Source organism: Medicago sativa, chromosome 3 (assembly GCF_051527215.1).
Source record: "Medicago sativa cultivar Bolivia chromosome 3, Bolivia_mono, whole genome shotgun sequence".
In the NCBI taxonomy this organism is placed as follows: Eukaryota; Viridiplantae; Streptophyta; class Magnoliopsida; order Fabales; family Fabaceae; genus Medicago; species Medicago sativa.
The window spans coordinates 14,352,579-14,362,447 of record NC_140751.1 but is presented as its reverse complement, the minus strand read 5'-3'; the positions used below and the strand labels follow the sequence as shown (position 1 = coordinate 14,362,447).

The following is a 9,869-nucleotide window of genomic DNA, read 5'->3' as shown; positions in this document are numbered from 1 at the left end:
GTTCAATTTGCCTAAAGATCTAATTTTAGTCTACAACATTATATGAAGTCTTCATTTTAAGTCTTCTAAATATACACATAAAAAAGTACCATATCTTTTTGTTTCACTTGTTTATAGTAGTTCACATCATCTTCAATTTAACGGATTACGATTATAGCTAAGTTGTATCGTATTCAGTCTTTTTGAGTCGAACAACATAGAGAATGACGATTTTTCTTTCAAAACTTCGCGCATAAGGGAGTCCTTTTAGAACATCACACATAAGGGATGTTCTTCTAAATAATTCAAGTCTTGAATACAACCCTAGGCTAAGGAGGTTTAAAAAAAGTTTTCAACCATCAATAGACGCGCTTGAAATTAAAACTTTACTAGTTGCATCATTGCCACAAGCGCAAAGATAAAATTTGCAATTTCAACCATTGATATTTGATTACCAAATCATCCTAATAACGTGTATAGCGAAATTGGAATGTAACCTTCAAAACATATAAATTTCTCTTTTTTTTAAATGAAAAAAGATATTTAAATGAATCAATGAAATATTTTGCTGGTCAACCTTCAAAGGGAAAAAAAGCTATTTAAATGAATCAAAGGAAAATATTTTGCTGGCCAACCTTCAAAGGAAAAAAAAAGAAGCCATTTTTGTTAACAAATCAAACATTAAAAATAAAAGAGGCCTACGTACGTCACCTTTTACTAATTGTTTTGATTGAGAATAATCTCCATGAAAATATATTATTTCATTTTAATGATTATAGGAAATAAATTTATTGAAAATATGTTTTATAAAACCTATATAAAGAAAACAATTATGTTGATTAGATTTTTAATATTAAACTTTGTTGGAGGCAATGTTAGAGTAGTTAGGACAACCTTCTCTAAAATAATATGTGTATTATAGTCTTCAAAAATTTAATATTTCAGTGTAAAAAACGTTTATAATATTTCTAGTGCTATAATATTTTAATTTTTCTAGTATTATTAATATTGTAATTTTTAAAAAATTTAAATCATTTTTAATACAGTAAATAAAATTGTAATATAATTTTAAATATATGGTTTTCAATTAAAAACTTATCTATACAAGGCACATAAAAAAATTGACAGGAAAAAACTCATCAACATAATGCTTTAAATATCGAGAATTTAATAGTTTTTTTTTTATTGTCTTGTAATATTGCAATCATGTTTTTCTTTTACAGAAGTGTAGTATTGCAATGATAAATATCCCTTTATGATGCCAACCAATTCATTCTCACATATCAATTGGGTATTAAGATTAAAGATTATATAACTTCCTAGTTTTAGACTAATAATAAAAAGAAATAAAACACATCAAAAGGAAAATTAATTGGGTTATGTCTAAATCAAAGATCTGGCAATATATATACTGATGTTAGTTTCCAGACTAGGAGACCAAAAACAAAAGAAAAAGCTTTCAGTCTTTTCTTCTTATTCTTCCATTTCTCTTTTCACAGCTTATTTCTTTCCACCATGTCAAAGAAAACTAGTTTAGGTAGACAAAAAATCCCTATTGAAAAAATACCCAAAAAGAGTCATTTACAAGTTACTTTCTCTAAACGTCGTTCAGGACTATTCAAAAAAGCTAGTGAACTTTGCACTCTGTGTGGTGTTGAGATTGCAATCGTTGTTTTCTCTCCTGCTGATAAGGCATTCTCTTTTGGTCATCCAGAAGTTGAGTCAATCGTCGATCGTTATTTGACTCGCAATCCTCCACAAGAATCTGGTGCTCACCAACTTGTCGAGGCTCATAGAAATGCTAATGTGCGCGATCTCAACATCCAATTGACTCAACTTCTTAACCATTTGGAGATTGAAAAGAAACAAGGGGAAGAGATTGAGCACATGAGGAAAGCTAGACAAAGGCAATTTTGGTGGGAGAGCCCTATTGATGAGCTTGGCCTGAATGAATTGGTCCAATTAAAGGGTTCTATTGAGGAGCTGAAGAAGAACATTGGAAAATTTGCTAACAAATGCATGATGGAACAGTCTAATGCGTCTTCATCAAATATGGGAGCAAGTGGATTTGTACGTTATGATTCCCTTGACAACAAATTTGGGATTAATATTGCTCCCCCACTTCCTAATGCCTATTATCTTGGTTTTCGGAATGGGTATCTTTGAATTTTTTATTTTCTTTTGAGCTTGGTTTTGGATCCAAAGGAGTGAATCACATACCGGTACCTCACTAGTTATTCTTCCTATTGGTTCCCTTTTTTAATAAAATAAATAAATGTAAAATAACAATTGATTTACTTTTTTAATAAAATAAATAAATGTAAAATAACAAGTGTGTTTGGGAATAATTTGTCCTTTGTCCAAGGACTATTTATAAATAAAATTTTACATTCTCATTGATTGTATACTCGTTGTTGTAAAAGTTATGTGAATTTATATTCATATTGATATAAATCATTTCCACTTTTATCACCCAAAACTATAATCATTTCTACTTACACACATATATACAAAGCATTGTATATTCTTTCTAGTATAAGGACTTAACATGAACGTTGATTTGACACAAGTGATTAATGTAATCAAGTTCAGGATGAATTGATCGAAAGAATCTAGTTTTAAACCCTGTTGATAATCTCTGATAGTGTGGTTGTACGACCTTTGTGGTGCTATTGTTGAGTTGTTAGATCATTTATTTTATGTTAGTCCCTTTACTTTATCTCTTTGAAATTGGTTAGGCTCAATTTTAGTTGATTGTCATGTAGATATTTTTTCTCATGAATCATTTTTTTTATCGCGAACTAGAATTGCCCTCTCAATGCAAGAATGTGATTCTTGGTAGTGTTTTAAATGTTTATTTGAGTGAATGGTTATCCTGTAATAAAGCTAGATTTGATAGTAAGTGTAGGGTTCCAATCTGGTGCTCATCTTTGGAGGTCTCTCTCCTCTATAATAACTCTTTCAAACCCTAGTTGGGGTTGTTGCAAGCTGCAGCCACTTTCGTGCGCATTCATCTAACTGTTGCTTATTTGAACAACCTTATCTCTATCTCTCTGCCTCCCTCTCTCTCACTCTCTCTCTCTTTCTCTAAATTTGATTTTGGCTTATCTTGTGGGTTTGTTGTTGGTTTTAGATCGGGGGTTATTCAATCTGGAATCGTTAGATCTGGTGTGATTTTTCTTTGGATCTTATATGGTCTTTTATGAGCTTGAGTAGTGGGTTCATTTAGAGATCCCTCGTGCACTTTATGGTTGTTGATTCTTTGTGATGTTGATGTTTCTTTCCTGGTGTCAGTTGTTGCTCCTTCAAATCCCCCCCCTTCGGGTTTCTTGAGTCATCTTATGGGTTCTCATTATCGGGTATGTGTCTTTGTATAGTTTCCAATGAGTTCTAATTTGCTCCATCGTTGGATTTCAAATTTGAACAGTTGTCTTGTTAGGGCCTTGACTTTGCGATCTGGAAGCTTTTTGGTGTTTCAGATCATTTAATGGCCGTTGTTGTCGTGATTTCGTCATAGTGAGTTGTTAGTTCATGGATATGCTTCTGTGTTGGTGGTAAACTTCATTGGTTTGTTTTCAATATCTAAATTCATGTTTTTTGGGTTCATATGTGGTTTGTGATTTTATTTGTGGTAGAATGGTCACACACCATTTTTTCTTTTGCAATATGGTTTTGTTCTCATACGTCGGTTCGCTGGGTGATGCTCGTGGTGTGTATCCATTTGCTATGTATTTTGATTCCCCTTCAGACAACTTCAATTTATCGTAGTCTGTTGTTTTTGTTTTTACTTGTTAGGACTTCTCCACTTATCTATATTTTGACACTGTCTTTATTACCTTTGGGGTTGGCATACAATTTTGTATGGATTTACTAAGTTAGATTTTTTATCCAAGATTGTTGCCTTTACTTTTCATTAATCTACTCTTTCTTTCATTTTAAAAAATAATCCATGTTTCCTTTGAAAATTACCAAGGAATAAAAAAACTCGTTAATAAAAATGATGATACTAATAATAAATAAATAAAATTTATGCGTTCAGATTAGAATACTTAATGAGGTTTCTAAGAATCAATTAGTGAAGGTTGCTGATATGTGTGGGTTGGGACGAGATTTTGACGAAGATGGGTAGAAGTAGCCTATGAGGCTTTATGATTGTGATGAGTTGGTGGGTGAGTGTTGTGACCTGTTACATAACATTTTTTTTCCAGGTCAACGAGCATGATACGTGAGATTGAAAGACTGAATTTGGAGAAATGTGCTCAATTAGTGGAATATATCCTTTTTTCTAAGGTAGTGGAGTATATCATTTGTTGACTACTATGGAGTTCTACACACCTTCAAGTTTCTCTGACATCATTTGAAACAAAGTTTACTCGTTGAAAGTTTCTTTGTATGCATGAAGTTTGTTGATCAATAGGATTCCAACTAAAGATAACTTGGTTCGCTGCATGGTACTACATTATGATTCTACTTTATGTGTTGGTCGTTGTGGATTGGATGAAAAAATCGATCATCTATTATTTTGGTGTGCTTTCTTTGAGAGTATCTGACCACTCATTTTGAGGTGGTCATGTATTTCTTGTGTTCTTTCGATGTCTACTTCCGATCATATTCTTCAATTTAACAGTTCTTTTTTGTTTTCTAAACAGATTTGTTCCTGTATTCATTTGATGATTTGTGTTTGAGTTATTTACAAGGAAGCTTTTATACCTCACTTGGTGGATAAAGCAAAAGTTAGGGTCTTTTAGTGGTTGAAAGCAAATCCTTTGAATTTATCTTTTGAAAATGCTATCAAATGACTTTAAGACATTGTTTAAGCATCCAAAACAAGCAACTTTTGTATATAAAATGATGTAATTATGATTTTAACAAGCATTTGACTTGTATTTTCAAGACAAATTTTCCTTTTGTATTCCTTAAACAATACCTTTTGTGGTGATCTTTGTATCTTGATCAAACTCTCTATGCACACCTTGCGTTGGATTGGACTTAATTCTTGTTAATATATATATATATATATATATATATATATATATATATATATATATATATATATGGCAATGCTGCAACACACCCACCTAAAATATAGAAGGTGTGTGTTAGCACCCAACACTTCACTTGTGACTCAATGCATACCTCTTAACATTAAGGTATGTCATTTTCAAATTTGTGCAAATTCTAACTTTTGTCAATTTTGTTACTTGAGGGCAAGCAACATACTAAGTTTGGGATTGTGATAATTCTTCATTAGTTAGTATTTGTTAGTATTTTTACAGTCATTTTTAAGTAGTTTTAAGTTAAGTTGAATCAATTCAGAGTGCTTTTATAGTTAAACTGAGCAAAAAAGAGGATTTTGAAAATATTAAGTTGTTCTAATCATTCTTTGCTTTAAATTCTCTCTAACCAAACAAATTTTTGGAATTTTCGTTCTCTATTTATTTTTATAGTTTGAGTTGATGGAGTAAGCTTACACTTCAAAACAATGATTGAAAACAGGCAGATAGGTCACAAAAAACTCCAATTCACAGTGAATTAACACATGACAAGGCGCTAGATTTATCTTATATGCAACGTTTCTTTTATTCCATATATACAACACATGTTCTCTATTTCATTCATCCGAATATTGTTTAGTATTGGAAAAAATAAGTATACATGGGCCACGCCCACTAACACTAATGTACCAAAGCAAACAATAGAGAAAGCCTTAAAAAACTGGCACACGTGGAGGAGCATTTTATGATAGAAGGCTGTGCTATATAAGCGAGGAAAAGAAAGAAAAAAGGGTTATGAAGTGGAAACCAAAAAGAGAAAAGGGGATTACGATACACATAAGGGTTACGACTGCAGTCTTGGAAGACCAATTGGAGGATGATTCAACTGGCTTTGATCATCATTCAACTGCAATTTTATGAGTAATTTTCAATTCTGTTTTAGCTAGATTTTCAATTGTTAGAGATGAGATTATCTAGATGACAACTTTTGTTCTATGACTTTATTTTGATTATTGAAGAAGTTTATTGAATCAATTTTCTTATCTTTGTTCTTGATGCGTTTATTGCTTGGCCGTCTTTAAATTGATTTACGGTTTATAAAGCTAGGAAAAGGCAATTTTGGTGGGAGAGCCCTATCGATGAGCTTGGCCTGAATGAATTGGTCCAATTAAAGGGTTCTATTGAGGAGCTGAAGAAGAACATTGGAAAATTTGCTAACAAATGCATGATGGAACAGTCTAATGCGTCTTCATCAAATATGGGAGCAAGTGGATTTGTACGTTATGATTCCCTTGACAACAAATTTGGGATTAATATTGCTCCCCCACTTCCTAATGCCTATTATCTTGGTTTTCGGAATGGGTATCTTTGAATTTTTTATTTTCTTTTGAGCTTGGTTTTGGATCCAAAGGAGTGAATCACATACCGGTACCTCACTAGTTATTCTTCCTATTGGTTCCCTTTTTTAATAAAATAAATAAATGTAAAATAACAATTGGTTTCCTTTTTTAATAAAATAAATAAATGTAAAATAACAAGTATGTTTGGGAATAATTTGTCCTTTGTCCAAGGACTATTTATAAATAAAATTTTACATTCTCATTGATTGTATACTCGTTGTTGTAAAAGTTATTGTAATTTTTATATTCATTTTGACACTTATGACTTATCTATATTTCAATTTATCGTAGTCTGTTGTTTTTGTTTTTACATGTCAGGACTTCTCCACTTATGACTTATCTATATTTTGACACTGTCATTATTACCTTTGGGGTTGGCATACAATTTTGTATGGATTTACTAAGTTAGATTTTTTATCCAAGGTTGCTGCCTTTACTTTTCATTAATCTACTCTTTCTTTCATTTTAAAAAATAATCCATGTTTCCTTTGAAAATTACCAAGGAATAAAAAAAACTCGTTAATAAAAATGATGTTACTAATAATAAATAAATAAAATTTATGCGTTAAGATTAGAATACTTAATGAGGTTTTTGAGAATCATTTGGCGAAGGTTGCTGATATGTGTGGGTTGGGATGAGATTTTGACGAAGATGGTAGAAGTAGCCTATGAGGCTTTATGATTGGGATGATTTGGTGGGTGAGTGTTGTGACCTGTTACATAACATTTTTTTTCCAGGTCAACGAGCATGATATGTGAGATTGAAAGACTGAATTTGGAGAAATGTGCTCAATTAGTGGAATATATCCTTTTTTTCTAAGGTAGTGGAGTATATCATTTGTTGACTAATATGGAGTTCTACACACCTTCAAGTTTCTCGGACATCATTTGAAACAAAGTTTACTCGTTGAAAGTTTCTTTGTATGCATGAAGTTTGTTGATCAATAGGATTCCAACTAAAGATAACTTGGTTCGCTGCATAGTACTACGTTATGATTCTACTTTATGCGTTGGTGGTTGTGGATTGGATGAAAACATCGACCGTCTATTATTTTGGTGTGCATTCTTTGAGAGTATCTAACCATTCATTTTGAGGTGGTCATGTATTTCTTGTGTTCTTTCGATGTCTCCTTATGATCATATTCTTCAATTTAACAGTTCTGTTTTGTTTTCTAAAAAGATTTGTTCCTGTCTTCATTTGATGATTTGTGTTTGAGTTATTTACAAGGAAGCTTTTATACCTCACTTGGTGGATAAAGAAAAAGTTAGGGTCTTTTAGTGGTTGAAAGCAAATCCTTTGAATATATCTTTTGAAAATGCTATCAAATGACTTTAAGACATTGTTTAAGTATCCAAAACAAGCAACTTTTGTATAAAAAATGATGTAATTATGATTTTAACAAGCATTTGACTTGTATTTTCAAGACAAATTTTCCTTTTATGTATTCCTTAAACAATACCTTTTGTGGTGATCTTTGTATCTTGATACTTTTTCAAACTCTCTATGCACACCTTGCGTTGGATTGGACTTAATTCTTGTTATATATATATATATATATATATATATATATATATATATATATATATATATATATATATATATATGTGGCAATGCTACAACACACCCACCTAAAAAATAGAAGGTGGGTGTTAGCACCCAACACTTCACTTGTGACTCAATGCATACCTCTTACATTGATGTATGTCATTTTAAAATTTGTGCAAATTCTAAATTTTGTCAATTTTTTTACTTGAGGGCAAACAACATACTAAGTTTTGGATTGTGATAATTCTTCATTAGTTAGTATTTTTACAGTCCATTTTAAGTAGTTTTAAGTTAAGTTGAATCAATTCAGAGTGCTTTTATAGTTAAACTGAGCAAAAGAGAGGATTTTGAAAATATTCAGTTGTGCTAATCATTCTTGCTTTAAATTATCTCTAACCAAACAAATTTTTGGAATTTTCGTTCTCTATTTATTTTTATAGGTTGAGTTGATGGAGTAAGCTTACACTTCAAAAATAATGATTGAAAACAGGCAGATAGGTCACAAAAGACTCCAATTCACAGTTAATTAACACATGACAAGTCGCTATATTTATCTTATATGCAACGTTTCTTTTATTTCATATATACAGCACATGTTCTCTATTTCATTCATCAAAATATTGTTTAGTATTGGAAAAAATCAGTATACATGGGCCACGCCCACTAACACTAATGTAATAAAGCAAACAATAGAGAAAGCCTTAAAAAACTGGCACACGTGGAGGAGCATTTTATGATAGAAGGCTATGCTATATAAGTGAGGAAAAGAAAGAAAAAAGGGTTACGTAGTGGAAACCAAAAAGAGAAAAGGGGATTACGATACACATAAGGGTTGCGAAGTTGGAGGGTGATTCAACTGGCTTTGATCATCATTCAACTGCAATTTTATGTGTAATTTTCAATTCTGTTTTAGCTTTTGACAAACATCATGAGTAGCTAGATTTCCAATTGTTAGAGATGAGATTATTTAGATGACAACTTTTGTTCTATGACTTTATTTTGATTATTGAAGAAGTTTATTGAATCATTTTTCTTATCTCTGTTGTTAATGCTTTTATTGCTTGGCCGCCTTTAAATTGATTTACGGTTTATATTGCGAAACGGAAGTTGAATTTATAAAAGATAAGAAATTCTTGCCTTTGTAATCTAGAAATAGATGCAAACCTTTGAAACCAATTATGAATTTTTGTTCAATCATGCTTAATTTTAATCTTAAATTTACTAAGGAATTAGGGGTTATTTTAGGATTAATGATTTTCTCACTAAGGAATTAGGGCAAGAATAAATTAGAGAATTCGGTAATGATTCGATAAGCCGATTCAATAGTCATATTCAAGTTGATAACTCAAGATAGTCATCTAGTAAAACTCATCCCTGACAATTTTATTATTATATAGTTCAATCCAATTCTACTTAGCTTAATTCACATTATTGCTATCAAACAAATTCAAGACTTTTTTATTCAATTAAGTTATAAATATTATTCGACAGTATAACGCAATTCTCGAGTTCGACACTCGGTCTTACCGTTTTAAATTTACTACTTGAACGATTTCGTACACTTGCAAACATCGACATCAAAGGACTACTTAAAGAAACATAAGAAGATTCCAACTTTATGGGAAGCTATCAGATAGGTAGTCCATTCTATAACACTTATAACAACAAATCAAGGAACCACCAAAATCTCAAACGTAGCAACAATTTTGTTCTAAATTTGATTCAAGGAGCACCCAAAAATGCTCTAGGTTCTCGACAAAGGACGCCTTCTCCTCTAGAAGAGATGCTAGGCTAGTTCATAGCAGTGACTTAGAGTAGTCTGCAAGAATAGAAATTTTTTTGAAAATACAAATTTTGTACTTTTTTTTAATTTCAATTTTGGAAGAAAATAAAAAAAAAAGTTTTAGACATCAACGAGTCCATTAGAGTATATTACTACATTTGTAATCA

The 9,869-nt window shown here is 31.3% G+C and overlaps 1 non-coding gene and 1 pseudogene across 1 annotated transcript; one reads left to right on the top strand and one right to left on the bottom strand.

The window, feature by feature from the left end:
* Nucleotides 1-249: 249 nt before the first annotated feature.
* On the bottom strand, nt 250-399 carry LOC146935968 (U4 spliceosomal RNA). Its single transcript, XR_015033588.1, has one exon. It is a non-coding gene; the product is annotated as a U4 spliceosomal RNA (small nuclear RNA).
* A 1,095-nt stretch (nt 400-1,494) lies between these two features.
* On the top strand, nt 1,495-6,345 carry LOC146935967 (agamous-like MADS-box protein AGL61 pseudogene; annotated as a pseudogene).
* The last annotated feature ends 3,524 nt before the right edge of the window (nt 6,346-9,869 follow it).